The sequence below is a fragment of the Globicephala melas genome, chromosome 9 (assembly GCF_963455315.2).
Source record: "Globicephala melas chromosome 9, mGloMel1.2, whole genome shotgun sequence".
Lineage (NCBI taxonomy): Eukaryota > Metazoa > Chordata > Mammalia > Artiodactyla > Delphinidae > Globicephala > Globicephala melas.
The window spans coordinates 32,662,846-32,690,703 of NC_083322.1; the positions used below are offsets into that span (position 1 = coordinate 32,662,846).

Below are 27,858 nucleotides of genomic sequence, written 5' to 3' on the forward strand. Positions count from 1 at the left end.
CCACTGAACGAAGCTTAGCTACTGGGGACAGACACCAAAAACAACGCGAACTACGAACCTGCAGTCTGTGAAACGGAGACCCCAAACAGAGTAAGTTAAGCAAAATGAGAAGACAGAAAAACACACAGCAGATGAAGGAGTAAGATAAAAACCCACGAGACCTAACAAATGAAGAGGAACTAGGCAGTCTACCTGTAAAAGAATTCAGAATAATGATAGTAAAGATGATCCAAAATCTTGGAAATAGAATGGAGAAAATACAAGAAACGTTTAACAAGGACCTAGAAGAACTAAATAGCAAACAAACAGTGATGAACAACACAATAAATGAAATTAAAAATTCTCTAGAAGGGATCAATAGCAGAATAACTGAGGCAGAAGAATGGATAAGTGACCTGGAGGATAAAATAATGGAAATAACTACTGCAGAGCAGAATAAACAAAAAAGAATGAAAAGAATTCAGGACAGTCTCAGAGACCTTTGGGAAAACATTAAATGCACCAACATTCGAATTATAGGGGTCCCAGAAGAAAAAGAGAAAAAGAAAGGAACTGAGAAAATATTTGAAGAGATTATAGTTGAAAACATCCCTAATATGGGAAAGGAAATAGTTAATCAAGTCCAGGAAGCACAGAGAGTCCCATACAGGATACATCCAAGGAGAAACATGCCAAGACACATATTAATCAAACTATCAAAAATTAAATACAAAGAAAAAATATTAAAAGCAGCAAGGCAAAAACAAATAACACACAAGGGAATCCCCATAAGGTTAACAGCTGATCTTTTAGCAGAAATTCTGCAAGCCAGAAGGGAGTGGCAGTACATATTTAAAGTGATGAAGGAGAAAAACCTACAGCCAAGATTACTCTACCCAGAAAGGATCTCATTCAGATTTGATGGAGAAATTAAAACCTTTACAGACAAGCAAAAGCTAAGAGAATTCAGCACCACCAAACCAGCTTTACAACAAATGCTAAAGGAACCTCTCTAGGCAGAAAACACAAGAGAAGGAAAAGACCTACAATAACAAACCCAAAGCAATTAATAAAATGGTAATAAGAATATACACATCGGGCTTCCCTGGTGGCGCAGTGGTTGAGAGTCCGCCTGCCGATGCAGGGGACACGGGTTCGTGCCCGGGTCCGGGAAGATCCCACATGCCGTGGAGCGGCTGGGCCCGTGAGCCATGGCCACTGAGCCTGCCATCCGGAGTCTGTGCTCCGCAACGGGAGAGGCCACAACAGTGAGAGGCCCGCATACCGCAAAAAAAAAAAAAAAAAAGAATATACATATCGATAATTACCTTAAATGTAAATGGATTAAATGGTCCAACCAAAAGACATAGACTGGCTGAATGGATACATAAACAAGACCCATATATATGCTGTCTACAAGAGACCCACTTCAGACCTAGGGACACATACAAACTGAAAGTAAGAGGATGGAAAAAGATATTCCGTGCAAATGGAAATCAAAAGAAAGTTGGAGTAGCAATTCTCATATTAGACAAAACAGACTTTAAAATAAAGACTATTACAAGAGACAAAGATGGACATTACATAATGATCAAGGGACCAATCCAAGAAGAAGATATAACAATTGTACATATTTATGCACCCAACATAGGAGCACCTCAATACGTAAGGCAAATACTAACAGCCATAAAAGGGGAAATCGACAGTAACACAAGTATAGTAGGGGACTTTAACACCCTACTTTCACCAATGGACAGATCATCCAAAATGAAAATAAATAAGGAAACACAAGCTTTAAATGATACATTAAACAAGATGGACTTAATTGATATCTATAGCACATTCCATCCAAAAACAACAGAATACACATTCTTCTCAAGTGCTCATGGAACATTCTCCAGGATAGCTCATATCTTGGGTCACAAATCAAGCCTTGGTAAATTTAAGAAAATTGAAATCGTATCAAGTATCTTTTCCAACCACAACGCTATAAGACTAGATATCAATTACAGGAAAGAATCTGTAAAAAATACAAACACATGGAGGCTAAACAACACACTACTTAATAACCAAGAGATCACTGAAGAAATAAAAAAATACCTAGAAAAAATGACAAGGAAAACAGGATGACCCAAAACCTATGGGATGCAGCAAAAGCAGTTCTAAGAGGGAAGTTTATAGCAATACAATCCTACCTTAAGAAACAAGAAACATCTCAAATAAATAACCTAACCTTACACCAAAAGCAATTATAGAAAGCAGAACAAAAAAACTCCACAGTTAACGGAAGGAAAAAAATCATAAAGATCAGGTCAGAAAGAAATGAAGAAAACGATAGCAAAGATCAATAAAACTAAAAGCTGGTTCTTTGAGAAGATAAACAAAATTGATAAACCATTAGCCAGACTCATCAGAAAAAAAAGGGAGAAGACTCAAATCAACAGAATTAGAAATGATAAAGGATAAGTAACAACTGACACTGTAGAAATACAAAGGATCATGAGAGATTACTACAAGCAACTATACGCCAATAAAATGGACAACCTGGAAGAAATGGACAAATTCTTAGAAATGCACAACCATCTGAGACTGAACCAGGAAGAAATAGAAAATATGAACAGACCAATCAAAAGCACTGAAATTGAAACTGTGATTAAAATTCTTCCAACAAACAAAAAAGCCCAGGACCAGATGGCTTCACAGCCAAATCCTATCAAACATTTAGGGAAGAGCTAACACCTATCTTCTCAAACTCTTTCAAGATATAGCAGAGGGAGAAACACTCCCAAACTCATTCTACGAGGCCACCATCACCCTGATACCAAAACCAGACAAAGATGTCACAAAGAAAGAAAACTACAGGCCAGTACCACTGATGAACATAGATGCAAAAATCCTCAACAAAATACTAGCAAACAGAATCCAACAGCACATTAAAAGGATCATACACCATGATCAAGTGGGGTTTATCCCAGGAATGCAAGGATTCTTCAATGTAGGCAAATCAATCAATGTGATACACCATATTAACAAATTGAAGGAGAAAAAACATATGATCATCTCAATAGATGCAGAGAAAGCTTTGGACAAAATTCAACATCCATTTATGATAAAAACCGTGCAGAAAGTAGGCATAGAAGGAACTTTCCTCAACATAATAAAGGTCATATATGGCAAACCCACAGCCAACGTTGTCCTCAATGGTGAAAAACTGAAACCATTTCCACTAAGATCAGTAAAGACAACGTTGCCCACTCTCTCCACTATTATTCACCATAATTTTGGAAGTTTTAGCCACAGCAATCAGAGAAGAAAAAGAAATAAAAGGAATCCAAATTGGAAAAGAAGAAGTAAACCTGCCACTGTTTGCAGATGACATGATACTATACATAGAGAATCCTAAAGGTGCTACCAGAAAACTACTAGAGCTAATCAATGCATTTGGTAAAGTAGCAGGATACAACGTTACTGCACAGAAATCTCTTGCATTCCTATACACTAATGATGAAAAATCTGAAAGTGAAATTAAGAAAACACTCCCATTTACCACTGCAACAAAAAGAATAAAATATCTAGGAATAAACATACCTAAGGAGACAAGAGACCTGTATGCTGAAAATTATAAGACACTGATGAAAGAAACTAAAGATGATACAAATAGATAGAGAGATATTCCATGTTCTTGGATTGGAAGAATCAACATTGTGAAAATGACTATACTACCCAAAGCAATCTATAGATTCAATGCAATCCCTATCAAACTACCAGCAGCATTTTTCATAGAACTAGAACAAAAAATTTCACAATTGGTATGGAAACACAAAAGACCCCGAAAAGCCAAAGCAATCTTGAGAAAGAAAAACGGAGCTGGAGGAATCAGGCTCCCTGACTTCTGACTATACTACAAAGCTACAGTAATCAAGAGAGTATGGTACTGGCACAAAAACAGAAATACAGATCAAGGGAACAGTATAAAAAGCCTAGAGATAAACCCATGCACATATGGTCACCTCATCCTTGACAAAGGAGGCAAGAATATGCAGTGGAGAAAAGACAGCCTCTTCAATAAGTGGTTCTGGGAAAACTGGACAGCTACATGTAAAAGAATGAAATTAGAACACTCCCTAACACCATACACAAAAATAAACTCAAAATGGATTAGAGACCTAAATGTAAGGGCAGACACTATCAAACTCTTAGAGGAAAACAGAGGCAGAACACTCTATGACATAAATCACAGCAAGATCCTTTTTGCTCCACCTCTTAGAGAAATGGAAATAAAAAGAAAAGTAAACAAATGGGACCTAATGAAATATAAAAGCTTTTGCATAGCAAAGGAAACCATAAACAAGACGAAAAGACAACCCTCAGAATGGGAGAAAATATTTGCAAATGAAGCAACTGACAAAGGATTAATCTCCAAAATTTACAAGCAGCTCATGCAGCTCAATATCAAAACAACAAACAACCCAGTCCAAAAATGGGCAGAAGACCTAAATAGACATTTCTCCAAAGATATACAGATTGGCAACAAACACAGGAAAGAATGCTCAACATCATTAATCATTAGAGAAATGCAAATCAAAACTACAATTAGATATCATCTCACACCGATTCGAATGGCCATCATCAAAAAATCTACAAACAATAAATGCTGGAGAGGGTGTGGAGAAAAGGGAACCCTCTTGCACTGCTGGTGGGAATGTAAATTGATACAGCCATATGGAGAACAGTATGGAGGTTTCTTAAAAAACTAAAAATAGAACTACCATACGACCAGCAATCCCACTACTGGGCATATACCCTGAGAAAACCATAATTCAAAAAGAGTCATGTACCAAAATGTTCATTGCAGCTCTATTTACAATAGCCAGGACATGGAAGCAACCTAAGTGTCCATCAACAGATGAATGGATAAAGAAGATGTGGCAGATATATACAATGAAATATTACTTAGTCATAAAAAGAAACGAAATTGAGTTATTTATAGTGAGGTGGGTGGACATAGAGTCTGTCATACAGAGTGAAGTAGGTCAGAAAGAGAAAAACAAATACCGTATGCTAACACATATATATGGAATCTGAAAAAAAAATGTCATAAAGAACCTAGGGGCAAGACGGGCATAAAGACAGAGACCTACTAGAGAATGGACTTGAGGATACAGGGAGGGGAAGGGTAAGCTGAGACAAAGTGAGAGAGTGGCATGGACTTATATATAGTACCAAATGTAAAATAGATAGCTAGTGGGAAGCAGCCGCATAGCACAGGGAGATCAGCTCAGTGCTTTGTGACCACCCAGAGGGGTGGGATATGAAGGGTGGGAGGGAGGGAGACGCAAGAGGGAACAGACATGGGGACATATGTATATGTAAAACTGATTCACTTTGTTATAAAGCAGAAACCAACACAACCTTGCAAAGCAATTATACTCCAATAAAGAAGTTAAAAAAAAAAAGAAAAACTGGGAAGTTGCCTTTTAAGTAAAGAGTTGGAGGAAGAGCGGACTTAGCCATCTAAATACAGCTCTGCCTGGTGTGTCTGAAGCACAGCAATGGGGCCAGTAAGCCTGGACCTTGGTGATTAGAAGATGAGATCAGAGAAGACAAAGAATCGGATCAGGCAGGGCCTTGTAGGCCACTGTGAGACCTTGGCCTTTATTGGAGTGAAATATGAAGCCACTGCAGAGTGTTGAGCAAGGGATTGATTATACTTGAATGGAATCACCTTGAGTGGGTGTGGGAGATTGCTGGTGGCAGGGGGCTGGGATAGGGCTAAAATGGAGAAGTGAGGCTGTTTGGGAGTTGGGAGGCTGCTGTTAATAGTGTAGGTAAATGATGGCAGTGGCCTAGGCCAAGAGGAAGGAATAAGTGATGAGAGGTGGCTGAATTCTGGTTATATTTTGAACGCAGCTAAAAGGATCTGCAGATGGATATGGAGATGAGGTGTGTGAGGAAAAAAAGGAGTCAAGAATATGCCAAGGATTTTGGCTTTTGTAACAGGGAGAATGGTTCTGCCAGTTACAAAGGAGCTGGAGGGTGGAGCAAGTTTGGCAGAGATGTGTGAAGATCAGTAGTTTTGTTCATGTTTGACATACTTTTTAGACATCTAAATGGAGATGTTTACTTTGCAGTTGGATATTTGAGTCCTGGAGTTTAAATTAGGAAGTTGTCTGCATATCAATGGTATGAAAGCCATGAGACTGGATGAAACCACCAAGGAAAGGAGTGTAGGGAATGAAGAGAGGAGAACCGCGTGCTAGGGCTCACTGACGCCAACAGGCTGGGGAGAGCAGGGTGACCAAGAAGGAGCAGTTGGGTATACCGTCTGGCACCTCCGTCTACTCCTATGAAACTTGTTCTCCCATTCCATATCCTATCTTGGTGCCGAACATTTCCCACATTTCCAAGACATCATGCTTGACTCCCACCTACAGGTCTTTTAAATATGTCCACCTGCATCCATCCCCAGGGCGGTATCACTTCTTACCTGGATTATTACAACAGCTTCTTACCTGGTCTTCCCTCTCCATTCTTGTCCCTGATCATCCATTCCCCAACGTAACAGAGATATCTTTTTAAAAAGACAATCTGATTATGTTATTTTTATGTTTAAAAACAGTTCAACTCCTTAGCACAGCTTAAAAGCCATGCATGATTTGGCTTCTGCCTAATTCTCCAGCCTTGCCACTTGCCATCTCCTCCCTAGAAATCTAGGCTCCAGCCACTCTGTCCTTCTTTAAGTTGTTGAAGCAAGCCATGTGTTCTTCCACTCTGGGTTTCAACACATAGATCCCTCTTCATGGAACACCTCTGCCCTCACCTTCACCTGGTTAACTCTTACTCTCTCTTCAAGTCTCATCTTAGGGAACATTTCTTCTAGGAAGCCTTCTCCAATGCTTCTCTTGCCCTCTAGGAAGGGTTTAGGAACTCTCCCATGTGCTCATACATCAAACCTGCCTCCGCCTTATCTAGACTTTATAATGTTGTGTTGTAATTTACTTATTCATACTTCCCACTAGACTATAAGCTCCATCTTTAGCCCCTGGCATACTGCCATTACATGGCACTTGGTAAGAATTTGTTGAAGAATAGATAATGGAATGAATTAATAAATGAAAGAATGATCCTGAATAAAAACTCTGGCAGTATGGATATAACAGAAAGAAAGGACTAGATTAGAAATCTATGTGACAATGATGCAACATCAATACTGACCATTGAGGAGACTGAGAAATCAAAGATGGCTAAAAAATGTCTACCTTGGGTATAATAAACAAAAGTAAGGAAAGTAGGCAGAGAAGAGTTTTGGGCAAAAATAATAGTTCAGTTAATAACTGAGTGTCTGTTGGTCATTCAAGTGGCAGTGTCTTTAAGGTGACTAACAACATGGGCACAGTGATTTAGAGAGAAGAGGGAGTTAGAGATAGCAATTGGTGAACCATTGGTCCATTAGTGTATTTGAAGTCATGGAGGTAAATGAGATCACCCATGGGCATGTCCAGTAAGAGAAAGAAGGGATTCAGATGGAACCCTAAAGACCAGAATCTAAACTTTATATCTAAAGGCTGAAGGAAAGGTTTGAGTGGTATTTCAGAAGCTTGAGAAATTTCAGGAATGGAAAAGCAAGATGTATAGTGTCAAATCTCATAGAGGGGTCAAGTGGGATAACAGAAGTGTCTGTCAGATTTGGCAATGAGGTTTCCAGTGATTAGAGTGAGGATATTTTCTTGGGAGTGGGGAAGAGACTGCTTGAGTTGAATAAGTTAAAGAATGAATGATAGTAGAAAAAATGAGATAGTGATCTTCAAGAATTCTTTATTTAAAGGATAAGGCAGAAATAGCAGTGAATACTTAAGGTAACTGTATATTAAGGATCTTCTCAGGGTGTGTGTTTCTTTCTAGAAGCAGCAAGTTGAGTAAGGGCTGAATGAAAAAAGGCGATGGAGATTTTAAAGATGAGAGGGATTGGTAGGGAAGGTGGGATAGATGGAGCAAGGTGTTGGAAGATGTGGGGAAGAATGGGATCAAAACCATAGGCTGAAAAGACCATTTCATCATTTGACAGAGAAGCAAGGAAGTAATAACGGGTGACATAGAAACTATTCAGGCTTCTGTTTGCTCTCTAAACTATGAGGGAAGATACTACACTGAGAAGAAGGGGAGCCAATGAGATTCAAGAGCTTGAAGGAATAGTGGAAGTTTGTAATCATTGTGGTGGGAAAGGGTAAAAATGAGACTAGAGACAAGTAAACAGATTTGCTGGTAAGAGAAGCAGGTGCTATGAATTGGCCAAAATGGGCAATGACCAAAACAAGAATAAAGTTCTCTTGAGATAATACTCATCCTAATGCACAATGCTCATTTTCATTGAGTATCTAAACAGTCAGCATGACAGATTTGGGGATTAAATGGTCCCATAATCATAACCTCTGTAGTGAATTCTTTGTAATGTTTATTAATTCATCAGATCTATGAACGTTTATTAAGAGGAAATGCCAGCATTTGATTATTTTTATTTCAAAACCATTATTATTGAAATCTGTAAGGAATAACTTCAGAGAAAAGAAAAACATATTGAAACAGATACTCTGTTCTCTTTTCAATAAGACCAACAGTCTAAAGATGTTAAAGAAATGAATCAGATATAATAATTATCTAAGTCTGAAAATTAAAACCCATTTAGGAATTGTGAGGGAGCCTTGATCCTAAATACAAGTCTTGTTATTCATTTAGAATCTTTAATAACATTTGGAAAGCAATTAATCAAGTTATGACATAGATTCAAGAGCTGTCGTCTTTCATTGTCATTAATGAAACTGGGGATTTATCTGCACTTTTCTGGTGATTTAAAGAACAACTTTTTGGTAAGCTATTTGAAGACTATAAGAATGTGTAAAGTCATTGGACCTTGACGTACAAATTTCAATGAACAATCCAAATGTGTGTTAGTGAGACTGAAATAAAATTCAGAAGTATCTTAATTTTGACATGACAGAAAGTGAATTTTAAGAAGTCCAAAATGCATATTCATTTCTGTTAGGAGAAAGCTTTCTTCTGTCAACAACCTTTGCTTTGATTGCTTCTTTATATAATTCAATAGAACTTAAAATATTTTACTGTACACTTATACTCTCAGTTAAAAAAAAACAGCTAGGGTAATATTTTAGGTCCAAAGTTTCACACAGGCCCTGAATGATTCTATTTGTCTGCTGTCTTTATCTTAACTAGAGAGTGGTCAGGCCACGAGCTCAGTTTGGACAGTGTGCCTTTCAGCAGGAGCTGGAGGGATTCTGCCTGAATGTGAGGCCAGAATCAGATGACAGCTGCTCACCTAAGACTCTCAGAGTAGCAAAAAGACAGGAAGTGAAGGCAGGCCCTGATATAAGCTTTCCTTAACTCTTTAGACTACTGTATAAGTTTAGAACATGAGAAGTACAATTCTTACGCACACTAAAGCATGAACTCTGTACAATCAAGACACAAAGAAATGGTCTCAAGATAATATCCCCAAGAAAAGCTAATATACATACACTGCAGATGATATCCCAATGGAAAATAATTATTGATATAGTTTTAAGGGCCATAACTTTTGATCCCAACAGTAACAAATGGATTATAATGCCCTGATATGCTAGAAAATTTTAGTCATGAAAATGGTATAAAACATTTGTAACCTGGGTTTTTCTTTTTTTGCGGTACGCGGGCCTCTCACTGCCGTGGCCTCTCCCGTTGCGGAGCCCAGGCTCCGGACGCGCAAGCCCAGCGGCCACGGCCCACGGGCCCAGCCGCTCCGCGGCATGTGGGATCCTCCCGGACAGAGGCACGAACCCACGTCCCCTGCATCGGCAGGCGGACTCTCAACCACTGCGCCACCAGGGAAGCCCTGGGTTTTTCTTTTAATACTGTGATTCCTTCTGAGAACACGCAATTTCATTTACAGTGTTTTTGAGTAGCTAAAAGAGTGCATAGGACATGCCTCTGACACTCAGAATAGAAGTCCCTCTTTTTCTGCTACATATTCCTGCTATTCTTACTGGTAGCTAAGGGTAGGATAGACTAAGAGGGCTGATTTAGAAATGGGTAGATGATAGCCTAGTTTCTCCAGAATCAAACCACCTGTGACAGAGTTGGAGGAGGCTTCGACTTTGCTTATCATGTGCCTACCATTTTCCTGTGAGCTTTCCCTTGATTCCCCACTCAGTTTTGACCAGCCTTTTTCCTATTTGGAAGGTGGCAGCCTGATTCCTAATGGGACACTCTCTTCATGACTTGCAGTGCACCCAAATCCATGACCCTTAAGCGTATCCACCCACCTCTCCATTCCTTTAACCTTGCTGACCCATTACCCTGGCAAAACCTGCAGGTCTTCTCCTTCATTATCTACTTCCTATATTTGTAGCATGAGAGTTATCAGAAAAATGTCTTAAATTGAATTACATTTTGCCAAATGTACAAATACATTGGAATACTCTGTACATTTTCCAAATGTACAGAGGCATTTGACTGCTCATTTATCAAGTTGTGAGACCTTTTAATTAGAGTTTAAAAAATTCTCTAAATGTAAATGTGTACAAACACATGGATATATAATTATTACTGATGGTTTGGTCAACCACTGAAATTGAAATTAAGCATGTGAAAACTACATAACTAAGTTACTCCTTATACAGTGCTATCTACAATTAAATTTCAAAACAAGTTTTAATAATAATATATGTATTCAGCAGCAAACTTTCAGATTCACCTAAGAAAACCTCCATTTCAAGACCATAATAGCACAATTTTCCTTTTTGTTCCCACCAACATATAAAAAATTGAAAAATTCTGGCACCTCAGTGTCATAAAGAAACAACACACTTTTGATCAGGAAAGGTTTTCTGGGGACAAAATGTGATGAGTTGTTAGAAATTCACAACATGATATCAAGGAAAATGTCAATGACCATGCCTTCTATGCCTTCTAAATACTACTTTCTTTTAGAGAGGAGTTGCTGTCTCCATAGCCTTCAGTACTCTAATCATGTGGATTTCAATTGCACTTAAAGCTACATATTTATTTCAAGTCTATATGGGAAGTCTAGTTACCACAAAATACACACTCACAAACAGGAAATCTAACTACAGTAAGAAGGTGTTTTTTTTTCCCCCACACAATAGAGTTCAAAGATGTGTCATCTATGTAATTTGGAGCAAAACCCAACACCACTATTATTGTTGAGTACCTCTCTCTCCCCTCCTATATTATGGCAACTTATGATTATATCATTATGTTTTCCAAGCCTGTTTGAACTTGCTGCTCTTGCTTATAGATACAAATGACCTGCCCTTTTCTGTGCAAAGTTTTCAATCAGTAAGCATGTCAAGGTGGGAGGAAGGATGGCAGGAACAGTAAAAGGGAAAAAAAAAAATCAATTTTTAGAAAGCATATGGTAACAACTGAATATTTAATCAAATTAGTCTAGAAATTCCTTCCTATTTTCAGCACTGTTTGCAAGGCTGTTGTGTCATGGTACAGAATGAATTTCAATAAATGTCATATATTTAGTTAGATGGCTTATTTTTAAAATTTGTTGAACCAGGTCACTGACTCAGAATAGATCTCATTCCAAGACATGACAGATGGATACTGATACTGAATAAAAAGATTGACATTAGCTGGAAGGTTCTGGGCAGAAGAAGAAGTCATTCATTTAACATTTAACAAAATATTTACTGAGTACCTACTGTGTGCCAGGATAAAATGATAAACATTTGGACTTTATATTATAATAGAAAGAGGAGTTGTTCCAAAATAATTTCCTTGGGGTTAATAAGGATTACAATGGAATACCAACAGTGAGCAAGGTCCTTAAAAGTACTTACATTTTTCACATTGCATCAGAAAAATGCATTAGTACTCATTCAAACATCCATTTTGTTATGGTTGCAGGAATTTAGACCTAACTCAGATTTTTGAAGATGCTGTTTACTAACCCTTAACAAAAACCAACTTCCTATTTTTCTGGAACAAAAGGGGCCTTACATGGTTTCAAAGATTTCTTAGACATCAAAGAGCTTAGAGAGACATACAGTTTATGGGTAATGATTTAGGATTTAGTGAATCAAAAACACATGGATTAAATTTCCTTTAAAAGACCCCTAGGTTTAAATTTTAAGAGGTAAAATGTTGGTCTAAACACACATTAGTCCCCAAAAAGCCAAAATTTATTTTTAAAGATAGTTTGAGCTGTCTTATGGACCTAAAACTTGGCTGGGTTTTACTTTCCCACATGATTAGGCCTCAAAGGAGACAACCTGCCTTCTGCTCAACAAATTTACTCCACCTCTCTCATTTGTGAAGACTACATTACTTCAAAGGTCTCTAGCTCTGAATGCTCTTCTTGATATTTTCAATAAAATATTAAAAACCAGAAACAACCCATGGTCTTATCAAACAACTGGAGTACATTTTAATTCCTCCAAGTCAATTATGTTTTTTTTTAACATACAACTTTAAAATTGGACCTGAGATTCTAGGTGCTAGGTTCAGATTTCCAGCTATCAGAGAACAAGAGATAATTTGAAAACAGGAAAAGGCCACTGATCTTAATATGTGCACTGTTTCATGACATATTATTATATTTGCATTTAAAATAGTAGGAAGAAATACAGTACATGATCTTCCGTTCTAACACAATGGCTTTCCGGAAGGCCGCTAGCCTGGGTATTTCACCGAGTTTTTAGGATTAAAGGAAACAAGTTAGTTCACAACCTGTGAGCTTTTATTCCTTTGGAAAAATAGACTGCAACACTGATCTAATGGCTTTTAAAGGGTACTCAAAACCAACACAGTGCACGTTTTGAATTTCAGTGGTGGAGGAATAACAACTGGTGAAGTCCAGGCAGCTCTTAGAAATCAAAACAAAACAGAGACCAGCATTCTAAACGGAGAGTTTATTCTGAATGAGAACCTGGAAATGAAATAGGAAATCTACATATAAAGTTATGATGAATTTAGATTTCAGGAAATTATTGCTGCAGTTTAAGAATGAAATGACTACATTACTCTTATAGTTTAGAAATATACAGAGTTTGATAGAATGTATGTGGGTTGATGGGTTTAGGAAAACAAGTATGTGCCGATAGATGATGAATTTTCCAGTGAGGAAAAAAGGCTGAGAACTCTACAAGATAAAATACTTTTCAGAAGCAGTCCTGGGGCTTTTGGGCTGTGCCTGATGCTGAATTAAACAGCACCTGCGGGTGAAACAGGGGACCACTTGGCAGGTATAGTTGTGGCCAAGACTGTAAATCTGGCCTGCAAATATTTTGTCTCTCTAGCTCAAACAATTTTAAAGATGCTGAGTCAACATGTTAAAATTGAGAGATTTCTAGCTTCTGAAAAGCTGAAAGACACCACCACATGGGCCCGTGCCACTCACTGAGCCTCACGGCAACTCTGATGATGCCAAGCAGTGGCTGCTCCCCCTTAGGTAGGACTTTTTCTGAGCAGGTTTTTGGTCCCAGTTTTTGGTTAGTTTTACTCATTTAGGTTACCTGTTTGCAAATCTTCATACAGGATATAGACAAGGCATAGGGGGAAGAAAGAAAAGAAGAAGAAAATCCAACACAGTGGTTTAACACTGGAAAGGGAAAAGGAAGGAGAGAGAGAGAAGGCAAAGAAGTACACAGCAGACAGAAGCTGTAAACCATCAGCAATTGTCTCCTTTGCCGTCTCCAGATTTATACTATGAAAGCGATCTGTGACAAAGCCATGGGTATTAGTCTCAACAAATTCCACTGGGTCAGGGTCATTGTGTAGAAAATAAGAAGGAAAATTGTCTGAATGGAGCAATTTCCCTGATCAAGGATGGGGTGTGGGGATGGGACCAGGTAAATGCAAGAAAATTCCATGGTTCTTTTCTTTCATTGCCCTCAAACCAAGGGATGTGGGCCTCGCCTTCATCTTCACCTTAGAGACTGTAATGAAGTATGGCAGGCACTGTCCAGGTACTTCCCATAAAAGACCAGGGACTCCACGTACAGTTGTGCAGGCTATGCATTGCACAATTCCAGAGATAAAATATGAGAATGACACTCCCAAGGAATGCGAAGGAGAAGCTCTGCCTTATTCTTTCATCTCCTTCAGGTTCTAGCTCAAAGGCCACCTTTGAATTAAGGCCTTCTCTGACCCCACTACTGAATTTTTCAGTCACCAGCCCATTATTCCCTCTTAGCCTTGACAGTCCGTACTCCTCTTTCCACTTTATGCTTCCTGATAGCTCTCATTACTTCACATACATCTTATTTACGTGCTTTTATTTACTGTTTGCCTTCCTCATTATAGAACAGAGCATCATAAGGCCAGAGACTTTTGTCTGTTTTATTCTCTGCTGCATTGCCAGAGTCTAGAATCACGCCTAGTAGGTGCATAACAAATTACCCTGAATGCCTAAATCCTTAGTCACATTCTTAGAGTACAGGAACCTGGCTTTCACTAGAACCTGTGATTCTCTGACCATTTTTCATAATTGCTTGGGCCAGATTTCCTAATAATCCTTTGTTATATTAGAATAAATACATTTCAAATCCTATGGACCATTATATAATCTATATGGCTCATAAACTTTTATATAATTTCTATTTGCCCTATAGCTACATAATTTATCATAGAAATTTAAAACAACAGGAGTAACCTGTATACTTGCACAAATTTATACAATCACAGGAGAAACATGTATACTTGGGTATGCAATTAGCCAGTTCATTTTTTTTTTTTTAATTTCACTGTACTCACACCTCCTGTTACAAATGCCACACGAGTGATTTTTCTCTCAATTATATTTTACAGCTTATAAAAACACATTCTTCATTTTGTCCCTTGAAAAGCAAAGTAGTCAGATTTTACTGGATGTTTTTATTGAAACAAATCCCAAGGGGAATATACTAAACTGTTAAACACAGCTGAAGAGATATCTGAGAATGCGCTTTCTGATAGAAGGGTAGATTACAAAATTACTCACAGCTCTTAATCTGATAATAGGAGAATGCCCCACACATATGAATGGAGCTTTTTCTTGGTATGCTTTACTACAAAAAGAGAAAGGGAGAAAAAGAGAACTGGAGAAACAGAAGGTGAGAAAAACTCCGGAGACTAGAAATGTTACAATCATCATCTATCACTAACCTAAGGATCCCAATGTACGCCTCAGTGCAAAATGCTTCAAAGAGTTAAACTTCCTTGATGGCTGGGCAGAGGCTGTGGTGCTGTTGAGACAGCATGGGGGCTAGGCTCATGCACAGGTTCCCTGTCTATAACATGGGGAGGTTAAGATAGTGAAACCAGCCTTGCCTATTCTGTAAGGTTGTTGCAGTATCAGAAAGATGATATACTCAGAAGCAGCTTCAAAATTTTAAGAGTTAAGTTCCAATCTTTTGATTTAAAAAAAATTTCTATTATTTAATAGCAAGTGGGATGGTGTCCAAGGCTGTCACTCTTTTGTAACAATTACGGACCTTGATTCCATTTTGCACGAGATTTATTTATCTGAATATCTAATTCTTCAAAGGCAGATATTTCGCTTCTTCCTTTCTAAAAATGTTCCTCTAGTACCAGACACATATGATGTTTAACCTACAGTTCTTAGCTATTTTTGCTGAAGCAAATGTGGGCCTGGCAGCAACTCTGTTAAGAACAGGGAATCAAAGTGATCCTGAATTGACATTAGTTAGTATATCTATCATTTATTACTAAGAGGTGACTATTTGTTTTGCACTGAGCAAAGCCCATGAAGAAACTCTGCCCTGAGGGCTCAGAGTCAAAGACACCAGTTTCAACATACACCAGTGAGGTAAACTCCCTGGCACTTGAGTTTCTGCATATTTTCTCCCCTTAAGGTAGCACAATTAGGAAATTCAGTATCCCATGAACAAACATAGCAGCTCAAGAAAAATATTGGGGATGATGGGAAAGGAAAGCGTAGATGATTCTGGTGAGACTAATGACAGTGAAGAAAACATGAAATTAGAGGGAAGAAATGGGGGCACAGAAAGCTTGGAAGCAGCTCTGACCAAACCAAGGGGAAGAGATGAGGGGGAAGGGGGCAGAGAGATGGGAGGTGCTCTGAATTTGTAGGGAACTGTTACTCAACATGGGTGTGTCACTATAGGCACTAGTGCAGCCACTTAGAGAAAGGTGTGTGTCCTGAGAGAATGTTAGCCCTTTTGAATTATTCACTTTGTTTTGAGATGACCACATTTGAGAAAAAGTTTATTTGAGGCTATCATATAGACGTGCAAAAGGAAAATCAGACTAATGCTATTTTGGACTATTTATTTTCTTTTTTAACCAACAGCTAAGGAAATTGATTTTTGAAATGTATTTCTTAGTCTAATTCTCCTTGGAACAAATTTTAAAGAATTTCAAGATTATAGTGGGTCATAGTCTTAGAAGGGATTTATAAGATAAGGGTTTTTCTGCTGCTTAGAAAAGTGTCATTTTTCTTTTATCATAGGTTTAAAAGTCATGAAAATATTAGTTACAAACTTTCATACTAACTGGCTATGGTTAATCTTATACATCTTTATCATTCAGATAAACCTCAACCACTAATTCTGAAGTCATGGAAAGTACATCTAATGTAAACCTCTACTGTGATGTATTAAGAGTAAAGCAATCTTTGAAAAACCAGTAGTCAGCAGATCATCTTCTAAATGCCATAAATTCCATTATGTTAAAATCAAAATATATTTAGGTTAATAACTATAGGTTCATGCACTGTTAAGTTTGAAACCTGAACAGAATTTTTAAAACACCAGTAAATTTTATAGGCAATCAGCCACATTTTTGGTACTACAAAAATTTCTTATGAGTGATGTAAATTTTACTTGTATTATTCAGCAACTCAAAAAGAATGAACACTGAATACACCACAGACTTGCAGTCTACAATTGGAACCAAAGCACCTCACTCTCTGTTCCATTATGGAAGTTTACATGTTAAAACAAAGCCCAATAAGCTTGGAGCTAGAAAGAAAAACTATGTACCTGTAAATAATCCAAGCACCACTTACAGTTTACATAAAAGCACAATTTATGTCCTAGAGGCACAGAGAAACGTGATGTACATCATTTTCAGATCATCTTCATGCAGAAAAAATTCATTAGTCAGCTATAATAGTTTAGCTGTAAAGGAAAATGTTTTTCTGAATCCATTTGCATGGCAATGTGCATGTGTCTGCCTGATGGAAATGACAAAATAAACCTCCACCCAACTCTACAAAATGTGAACAGTGTTCTTAAAATTCAGGAGAGGGTCCAGATAGTCTATATTCTCTCCAACGTCAGTTTTTACAATCCTCTCATATTCACCGACCGTCTTAACTTGGCAATTAAAGTATCCTGATTATTTTGCCTAAGAGAGTTGACAATATTTCATTCTGCCCCAGGACTCCTTTACACATAAAACTGTGATAAGGTAAAACACACTGGGCAGAACTATTCATGCATGAGCCACAGGAACTCTCTCCAACTGCCAAATTAGTAAATGGCTCTTTTAAAACATAAAAGGTATGAAATGAGAGTACTTTGGAGTAAATTCTGCATTGTAGATAGTCTGTGAAAATTCTTTCGTTCGTGCTTTAATTATTGGGTCAGTAACAGTCGTAGCCAGATTGCCCGACCTCTGGTTCTAATCTATTTCACCTAATAAGACAGATGTCCTCCACAGAGCCCCAGCAGAGAGATAAGGTAAGATTGAAAACGATAGGTCACAACAAGCCCTGTGTATTTGCCAGAAATTAAGAATTCAGACCCTCACAGAAACACCTGCCCCTTGGAAGGGGCCCCACTTAATACAGATATAAAGCAAGGATGGGAACAAGGAAACTGCTGGCTCGAAGCTTGCTGGCCACATCACCCTCCGTCAGGGTGACCGGATCACTTTTGAGTCAGATCACAGCCTTGAAACTTGCTGGGCCATAACAGTCATACACCATCGCCCACCCCTGCGCCCCTCTCCTGAGTCACACAGGTGGCTGTCAGAAGCAACCCCCTAAAACGAAAAGCCCCATTCTAGTTTCGACCTCGCCCCTGGGGCCACAGCTCTTTAGTTTCTGAAGCCCCTAAACTCTCGCCCACCTCCCGGGTCTTGCCCTCTGGAACAGCAGTCAGGTCTCTTAGGGGAACAAAGAGCAGAAGGGCAGGGGCGAAAGACGGGGTGCAGGATACGAAAGGGGCTGTAGTTTTTACCTTGCGGCGCCCAGGAGCCGGCGGAGGAGACGTCAACTGGGCAGGGATCAACCGCGTAGGGATCAACCGCGTAAGGACCACCCGCGCGCTCCGCGCCTCCCTGCCTCTTCTCAGCAAGTCAGCTGTCGCCCCGCATCTGGCTCGCGCCCTCCGCTGGGCTTCGCATCTGGTCACAAAGCGCTGTGGGCGCCGGGGGCGGCGAGAGCCTCCGGGTCACCTGTGGCCGGGCCCAGCCGAACGCCCCGTCCTCCCGCCGGCCGTGCTCCCTCCGCCCCTTCCCACCCGCGTTCCCTCCGCCCCTTCCCACCCGCGCGCTGCCCGGGCCGTGACTCAGCCGGGCATCGGCGCGCGCGGCCCGCGGCGGCCCGGGCGGGTCCAGCCGGGAGGAACGGCCAGGAGACCCGACTCGTGCTCTCGTCCGCCCGCCCCTGCACGTGTCCGTCTGTCTCGTGCGCTGTCCGTCCACCTCGTCCACGGGTCCAAGGACCGCTGAGGTGGGGACTGGCAACAACACCCTGAGGGGGAAATCGGCCCCCGCCCTTCCTGCCGCCCGCGCGCCGCGCCGGGCCCCGCGGGGGTCTCGTTTCCTCCGCCCCTCCCCCGCCCACAAGGTGAAACTTTCTAGGTGGAGTAGAAGTTTTCTCGCCCTGGCCGCGCGCACTCTCCTCCCCACCAGCTCGGGCAGTTTGAACTTAGCACAGCGGGAGATAAGCGGGACCGAGTCTCCCCCTCCTGGTGCCCGTGCAGCCAGCGGCCCTGGCGCACCGAGAGTACTAGGCGCGCACACGGCGCCCCTCCCCCCCCCCCCCCCCCCCCCGGCGCGCTGCCGGCGCGAAAAGCGCGAGGCTCTGCTGTGAGGACCCTCTCCCGCGTCTCGTCTCGGTTAGCAGCCGGGCGCTGACGCGGGGACGCGGAGATTTGGCCACCACACAAACAAGGAATTCATTGTCAGGGATGGAGGTAGGAGTGGATGGACGAATTGTCCCAGTGATTTAATTATGCAGCGATTATCCCCGACTGTAATAACTGAGATTTCTGGAAGGAGAAACAACACAGGAGTTTAACCCTGAGGAAACTTGCTGTTTTAACTTTCTCCCCCCCTCCCCCGTTCATAGCAGGAAACAGGCTGATTAAATAACAAACAGCAGTGAGGAAGCACAGCTGCGCAAAAGTTTAATTCTTGAATGTTGAAATCTTATGATATTAAAAAAGGTTGGGGGTTTGGTGGATTAATGTGCGTTAGGGTAGCTTTTAATATCTCACGTGTCTGAATATAAAAATTGGCATTAACCTTCAAGAGGAAATAAAACGCAGGTAACAAGCTCAGAGGAACAGCCTCTCCTGTGAGGACTTAGCAGTGCTCCTTTCCTACTCTCTCAAGGGCTGGTCAGATAATGGCGGCTGTTAGTGAGAGTCAAGGGGCGAAACAACATTTACTATGTGGATTCGGGAATGACCACAGAATGAAAAACAGAAAGTATAGTTAGGATAGTTACCGTTTTCCTGAGAGCTTCTTATCTGCCATGAACTACACAGAGCACTATCAACCCTCAAAAGTGATTACCTCATAAGTCCCCAGTTTTGTGGAAAAAGAAAGTTCTCGTTACATAATACTAAAGCCCTGCATGGATCCATTTCTAGATGAGGAAACTGAGTGCCTAAGAGTTCCTAAGAGGGTCACACAACTGGTTAGTAAAAGAGGAGTGATTAGAACCCAGCTATCAAATCCCAGCCAGGTGTTCTTCACACTGTGCCAAGAGGCTACAGGCTAGCAAGTTTGCATAAACAACCCAGTCCTACTGAAGACTTCCTCATATCACCTGACACAATTTAACAAGGACTACTTCACATTAAAATGCAAATTTACTGGTTGAAGGGCACTGGTCCTATTTTATGGACAGATCCGTTATATATTTGGGTTCAGGACCAACTTTAAATAAAAGGTGAATAAACTAATGAATTTAGACACACACACACACACAAACACACACACACACACACACACACACACACACACACACACACACACACACCTAGCCATAGCTGTCCAAATGAATTAGAGTGTTGTTTCTATTTTTTCTGTTTCCTGGTTTCCATAGCAATATGTTAACTGGATTTTTAGATTGCATTATGTAGTTGCTGTAACAGGTTTTCTGAGTTTGTGTGCTAAGATAAAAATATAAAAGAAAAAAATTACAATTAAAGTGGTAGACCCAGCAAAGCCAATGCAAACTGGAAAATAAAATAGCTTATAAATCCACATAACCTATTCTGTATTTTCAGCCCTGAAGTTTCCTACTTTCTAGTTACTGACAAATTTCAATTCAGTTTTGAAACTGGATTAAAAATTGTCTTTTTGATTTATTAACCATAAATAAGGAGAAAACATTTAATAAAAATAACGTAACTAAGAATAACGTAACTAAAAAGTATCTGAGTGTGTGAAAATCAAATAGTTTTTACACACTACTAGATAGGTTTCCCTTTCAGGAAAAGGGTTAGAAGTATAATTTCACATGTTTGGTTTTGGATAGAAGCAGATACTTTAAAAAAGCAATAGGAATTCTACAATTCAATTTCGGTTTTGTGGCAAACTCTAATTGTTGCTGTTTAACTTTCCTTGGGTCCATGGCATGGGTGACATGCTGTATGATGAAGTTCTGTTGGTATTTTCTGAAAGAAACCAAACCCTTGTGGCTGACGCTCTTGGCTAGCTAGGCCAGCACCTGTTCCTAACTAGATATTCCCTTGCTTCCCTCCACTCTTAGGGCTGGAAAGGAGAAATACTTGCTTTCCCAGACTCCTTTGCAGTCAAACATGGCCATGTAATGGCACTCTGGCAGTGAGATTAAGCTGAAGTCTGTTTTCTGATTAAAGGGATGTAATAAACTTGTGCCACTCCTTCCCACTTCTTGCTTTCTTGATTTTATGTATAATATCCGGCAGAGAGCTAGCTAGCTTGTGACCATGAGGAGAGAAGTTGGCTCTGACACTGCTGAGCTGTAGCACCAATGCCAGTAGACACCTGCTTCCAGATTTCTTGTTTTGTGGAAAAAATACTCATTCCAGACACTGTTAGGCAGGGTTTCTGTCACCTGGGGCCAGCAGCCTTCAAAGCTGATGTACCTCTCAAATGGGAAGCAAGACATCTCCAAGACTAAGTCTAGCACAGTAGTTAAGAGTGTGGGTTTTAGAACGAGACAGCCTGGATTTCAATCCCAGTTCTGCTGCTTGCTAGCTATGTAACTGTAGGTCAGTGGCTTAAAGTCTCTGTGCCATATCTGCAAAATGGGGAAAATAATAGTGTTATTGTGAGGATGAAATGAGAAGCTATAAGTGAAGCGCATGAAATAGTGTCTGGTAAAATAGAAGTGCTCAAAGGCATGAGTTATTATTTTCCATGTATTTGTGAATAACACATAGTGCTAAACTATAAAGAGGATCCCATCTCTTAACCCTGAGGTAGGCCTAATGGTAGCCATGGTCAAGAGGGAGAGGAACAGCTGCTCTAAATCTGCTCTAAACATGCCACATCCTTTCTGCTCTCCCTTCAACAGACACCAATTCGGATCTTTGATGGCACTCTTTAAGTTCATTCACATGGCACTGTTTTTGAAACAAAAATGAAAGCAACCTTCTTAGAACAGCGGCTTCTTGCTGGCAACCTGTGGAAGGCAGGGCCCACAGACATGCACAGGCCCATAGAACGCTTTTTAAAAGTTTGAGTTGTGTAGACAGAGGATATGTTCTGCAGTTTGCTGTTGTCTTCCCAGTGGTTTGCCATTGTTCTCCCATCTTCTCTTGTAATGCATCCAGCCTACCTCTGATCTTGAGGTCACTTTCTTAGGCATTAGGATTTGTGTCCCCTCTCTTATTTATTCTTGGATTCTCTTTGCTCTCCTCCCTTCCCCGGCCCCAATGCCCCTATTACTGTGCTTATGGAAAATGTGTCTCCAAAATGACAAGAAGAGTTCAGGTGATAGTTCCTCAGGTCACCTCTGTTGGCAAATACAGTTTGGGGATATAGGACTCCTCTTACCTTTTTAGAGATACATCATTCAAGTTAGAATATTGAAGATTCTGGAAATTCACATGGAAAAACAACAACAGAACAAAAAAACCCCCAAAACATGCTTTTTTTCCTCTTAACATCTTCAGTAGCAATTTTCTATAAAATTAGTTCAATAGGTAACGTATTTTGGGAAACCTTGCCTTAAAGAATGGATATACCAGCTACAAAGGGTTAGAAGAGGGCACTTTCAGTATGAACTGCTTTTATGTTGATTTATATTGGTCATTTGTTTGTGGCTGGGCTCTCTAAAAATAAAACATGCAATGTTAAGTTATCTAAAAATATAAGTAAGCATATTCAATATTGAGGACAAGTACAAGACTGCTAGGCTCTTGAAGTTACAAGTATCACGATTTTAATCGGAAGGTCTAGGAGACTGGAGGCAGAGAAATTGAAAATAAATTACCATCTCCAACAGGGTGCTGCAATTTTGTTAGTGATTTGGTTCATTTTCACATCTGGCTTATTGCCTCTTTCCCCAAATCAGGCAAAGGTATAACATACTTCGCTCTCATTTATTAAATGTCTTCTATGTATCAGTCATGTCTTTGAGTTCTACTTAGGTCCTCATAACAAAAAACTCCAGCATGGGTGTTATCCTTCCCAGTTTATGTCCAGGGAAATGAAGCTCAGAGAGATCATGTAACTTATCCAGGGTCACACAACAGGCCTAAGTCTGTCTCTTTCTAGAACTCTGCACTTCCCCTTGCAGCCATTATAAACTGTCCATGGTCCTATGGTGAATGATGCAGTTCTTAACGTGGGGCAGGATAACTTAAGGCTTCCTTTAATTTTCCCTTCTTTTCCATCCACAAAGTCAGCCACAACCTAAGACACGGCCACCCCTCTTCTTGACCCTTGGGGACTGGATGTTGCCATGCAGAATAAACGTGCTGACACCACCTGCATTGTTGGTCTATAAAACACTACACAGGTTGGATCATGGGTCCTAGGCAGTCTGGATGGCCTACGTGGTGGACTATGGGTGCATAGGGCCAAGACCTCCCACTGTGAAAAGGAACAGGAATACCCTCTCTCCAATGTCTCTGTTTTCACAACTCCTGAGCTCTCCTTTGGGGACCTGGGGAATGTGAGAGAGAAAGGGAAGCACCAGATGACAGAGAGCCAGGAGTCCTAAGAGAGGGTCTTTGGAGAGTCTCTTGTCTTTTCAGAAGATGAGAAATAAAGACCAAAACTTGCAGAAAGTCCCAAAAGTCTGCCCTCATAATTCTTTCTATCAATACTTTCCTCCCTGAAACTGTATTAATTTTTTTTTTCTTTCTCTTTTTTTCTCCTCACCTTTCTTCTCCTCTCCTCTCCTCTTCTTTTCTGTTTTTTACCTTGTGGTAAATTGGTAAAAGCATTTTGGGAAAGAAAACAGGAAAAAAATCTTTCATTTTTATACAGTGTAGTACAGCATTATTTCCCAACTATCTTATCCATTTCATCTGTTAATCTAAATGGTTTGGCACTAATACAAATGGATTAACCCATCTTGTGAAATAATGCACTAAAAAAAGTGTTTCCTTCATTGATCAACTTTTCTTTATGAATAGCCCTTTACAAATGTGTATGTGTGTTTGTGTAATTACTGCAATTCTAGGCTTTACCATTAACTTGATGAGGGCTTTGGCGCTTAACCCTTGTGGATCAGTTTCTTCAGCTATAAAAACAGTTCCAAAGTCTGATGAAAATGACTTAAAAAAATTAAGTATCAACTAAAATTTTACTGAAACCAGTAAGTTTGGAGCAAATATAGCAAACAATTTACTAATTGTATTATATATAAGGGGACATTATATTAGAAAGAAAGTACTCCAGTGTGTGGTTCTTATTAACTACTGCCTTGTTCAAATATGATAAAATTCTTTTTTCTATTCCAATGACTGACTGATTTAATGACTCAAGGATAATATATTTAGTGAATCCAAAAGTAACTTTGGTGATTTAGAAAAGGCTACAATATTTAACAGTTTAAGCAGGAATATCTAGGTTTTAGTGACATTGAAAAATGATAGAATGTTTGAAAGGTTTAATTAGAGTCACTGTAACTATTACACATAACTAATGTATTCTGATTTATAACAAAGATGGTTCCAACACTTTTGCACTGGCCAGATTTTTACCTTTTGTTTAACAACCTCAGAGTCTAAGCATAATTACTATTAGTGTATGTACGTGGAAGGAAAGGCACTAACTCTGGATTAACCTTGGTTTGCCAACAAAGAATTAAAAAAATGAGAGCACAGACAAATGGTGACCAGTCAGAGGTCATGTTCAGAAAGTGAGTGGTGATGCAAACTGCTTCAACCTTGCAGTTTTTTGGTCTATTATAAACATTCATGCCTTTACTTACTTTGAAAAACAAAATCCAACCAAACTGCCCCCAAAAGGCAATTGCAAGCTAACCTCTAGACAGAACAGTCAGAACTAATAAAATCATCTGCAAACATTCTGCTTGTGTTGAAGGAACTTTCAAGGAGTGTGTAACCTGAATTAGAAAAGACATCTTTTAAAGCTTTCCCTGAAGTGTCTGGGCCATCTGTTTTGGCCCAAGCTCCCCATGTTAGAGCTGTTATCAAGTACTGTTGGCTCTCCCATTGCTACTGTTAACAAATGGATTTGTCACCCCAAAGTTAAGAAAAACCAGATGTTTCCTTTGTTGTTCTATATTCCGATGGCAGGTCAAGAGGCTGTTTAAACAGCACCAGTGAAATTGAGATTTAGAAATTGAGATCTTATTAATCTGGTCAGTGAGGTCATATGATTTAGAGCTGTTTCAAGATTTAGACTGAATTTCAATATTTGGCCATCCACATATACTGGATTACTTCCAAATTAATTAGTTCTTTATAAATATAAACCTGTATTTTATGGGAATCATAATTTGTATGCAAGAAGTTATAAATATGGAATAAAATATTTAAACATGTCAGGTTTTGTAATCCATCAACTAAATTTCTAACCAAATGTTTATTGAGCCCCTGCCATGTGCCAGGGAAGTGTTAGTGTCTGGGGCTACAAAGATGAATGAGATGTGGTCCTTAACACTGAGGGGCTCATAGTCTAGCACAGAAAACCGGCATGTAAATTAGCAGACCTGATACAATGTGGCAAGTGCTAAATACTGTTAGGAGAGTGTTATGGACTAACTGTGGAGATCAGGGGGAGGTGAGGAAACATGGAAGACGCTGCAAGGGAGGCCCCATTTGAGCCACATGTGAAAGGATGAGCAGGAGTTTGCCAGGTGACTGTATTTACAGGGTGATGGAGGTGAGGAAGTGAATCCTTAGCAGAGGGAGCAGGCACACAGGCTTAAAATAATTATATAATCAGCATTCTGCAAGTAGTTCAGAATAGTTGGGAGCACAGTGTGTTTGGGACAAGGGCAGGAAACGAGGCTAAATAAATAGGTGAGGATCAGAATATGAGGCGTCTTATATACCACACCAAGAAAGAAAATCTGTATGGTAGGTGATAAGGAGCCACTAAAATATTTTAAGTAAAATAATTAGAATTTTACATTTTAGACAGGCCACTCTGGCTTAATTTAGGGTTTGGAGCAGGGTGAGTTGAAGGCAGGGTGGCAAGAGGGAAAACTATTTCTTTAATGCAGGGGAGCAATGATGTAAGTTTGATGTAAGGCAGAGACTCTTGGGTGCAGGACAGAGAGGAAGGTTTGATAGATGCCTTGGGTGTGGGACACACAGGACCACGTAGAAATAATAGAAATTGAGCGATATTCAGAAAGGTTGCTTTTTATTTGTTTATTTTTTGTTATTTAATGAAAATCTGGGACACGATGACACTTTCATTTTGGACTTGTTGAGTTTGAGTGTTTGTATGTCCCTGCACAATGAGTTGTTGGAGGTCTGGTAGTTAAGTCAAAATACCAATGTGCCAGATTGTTCTATTCTCTACTTGGTTATTCTGGTAACTACGTTTCTCAGACTCTCCTTCTCCATGTAATTCCAGATTGGAGTTGGCCTAAAGGTAAAAACTGTGTGAGTTCTGGGACGTGGAAGAGAAGCAGCGGTCATTATATTCTGAAGGTTATCGTCAGACCCAGGGGTGCTGCTGGGTGCCAGTTTGTTCTTGCTCTTCCCGCCTTCCTGATGCTGGCCTTGCCCATCAAAAGTGACCTTAGGCCTCCACCGGACGCTTGGCTGACAACTCAGAGAGGTGGCAGCTATGAAGGGCCAGCAACCTTCCATAGCCTTCGTGGTCTCGTCCCAAGAGTAGGATGTACTGGCTCCCTGCAAGCTCTGACACGTTCGTGACATTTTTTCTGCTCCTTCAACTACATTTTTTGGATCTTTATCTTCCCAGCTCTTCCCACAATCGTGTAAGTACTAATTCCTATTATAAATTCCTTCTTCCGTATCACTCATAGTGGTTCTGCTTCCCAGACTGAATCTTTTTAAAGCTGCAACCAAAGTGTATTTTGCAACAGAACTCCTTGTAAAAAGCACTACATTTAATACCTGAAACTTATCGTTTGAAGTTGTTTTGATTTTGAGAGTTTGTTTTTTTCCTGACTTCTCGATAGTGATCACTGGTGCAGAATGATGATCTTACTGTGTCTAAATAGGAGAAATTGTCAGGATAACTAAGAGGAATTTCAAGAAAATTCAGCATTTCGTTCTTTTGCTTTTAAAAGAAATCATCATCATTATTATTTGTATGTGAACATTTTAATACAATCTAGTGCTCTAGAACTGTCTGGACCAAAGAGAGCCAGGCATGAAGATCTCAGGTGCCTTGGAGACAGGGAGGGAGGACCAAGGCAGATTGTGGCAGGAAAAGAGGTTTTCTTCCTGCTGGCAAGTGGAGCCATTGTTGGGGTGAAGTGTGTGGCATGTAAGTTCTTGTTGGAAGAACAGCTGTGGAACAGAGGTCCTGATGCTATTGGCTCAATGAGGATCCCATCATGAGCAGCTCAAGAACGGGAATGAGAGGAAGGGGCTGTCCAAAACTCTGGAATAAGCATTTGGGTTGCTCTTCTTAGACCACTCCTGCCCTGGGAAGAGGGTGGAGTTTAACTCCAAGGATGAAAACGAAGAGGTATTGACTTTGTTGTCAGTTATGGGAAATGAGAATTGATCTAGAAAGGTGTGTGCCCTGGTGAGTACTTTTTTTTCCCCCCTGCTTTTTTTGCCTTTCTCCAAAGCCAGCAAAGGAGAACATGGGTATCTTCTATTGCAAGAAGAGACTGGCAAAGGAGGCAGTGTCAACAGCCTTGTCAGCAAAGGCAGTGGTATTGGCATTATTTATTCCTCTGGTGGGAATGACCTTCCTTCTTTTATTTGCACGGCAAACTTTGACTCATCCTTCAAGGTCCAAACCTAATGTTGGAAGGCTTCCTTGACTGGCCCTCTCCCACTCCACCTTGTCCCACACCCTGGACAGGCTGACAGGTTGCTTCGTCTGTTTTCCAGGGGCACTTCATACTCCTAATTTAGCATATCTCACACTGTATTACAACTCATCTTTTTTGTTGACAGCATAACCGCATGATATATTAATTTATGTGATTTTTTTCTATCTTCTCCTTTATGGATCAGAAAGCAGTAATGCAAA

At 40.0% G+C, this 27,858-nt stretch overlaps 1 protein-coding gene across 1 annotated transcript in view; it reads right to left on the reverse strand.

Moving 5' to 3' along the window:
- MET (MET proto-oncogene, receptor tyrosine kinase) overlaps positions 1-18,465 on the reverse strand; it is a 128,359-nt gene extending 109,894 nt beyond the window's left edge. The window contains exon 1 of the mRNA XM_030857616.2: positions 18,207-18,465. The gene's annotated coding sequence lies outside the window, so the exon portion shown is untranslated. The remainder of the gene's footprint in view (positions 1-18,206) is intronic.
- Between the last annotated feature and the right edge of the window lie 9,393 nt (positions 18,466-27,858).